Consider the following 483-nt stretch of genomic DNA (forward strand, 5'->3'; position numbering starts at 1 on the left):
GAAGATCTTTTGTCTCATGGTAGTCTGCTCTAGTCCCTTTACGAAACTTTCGTTATTGGGTCCTTCTCCTGTTGCTTGATTCACATGGCATCATCAAATGATACAAGTCTTGGATAAGAATCTACAACGCACTAGAACACCCTTGTTGATGATTCTTTACTGCGACTGCATCCAGCTCGAATAATGCGATATCTTACACCGAGTTCAAAGATACTTAACCCTTCCTCCTCTTACTAATACTACAGAATGTTCTTGTATGCCCAATACCTGGTATAAGCAGTGATTTCAAATCCAGAAGTGAATCGTACTAATTTCCTTTACGTAAGGCAGAGTTGGGTTTTTGGGGTTGATAGTGGAAAAGTCGACAGAGAAGGATCAGCATATCCTTGTTTAAATAGGTCCACTAGACCTTAGCTACTTAATTTCATGGTATTTAGCACGGACGATAGAAGATTGGAATGATGGTATCAATGTGCCGCATTG

The sequence above is a fragment of the Triticum aestivum genome, chromosome 3A (genome assembly GCF_018294505.1).
Source record: "Triticum aestivum cultivar Chinese Spring chromosome 3A, IWGSC CS RefSeq v2.1, whole genome shotgun sequence".
In the NCBI taxonomy this organism is placed as follows: Eukaryota; Viridiplantae; Streptophyta; class Magnoliopsida; order Poales; family Poaceae; genus Triticum; species Triticum aestivum.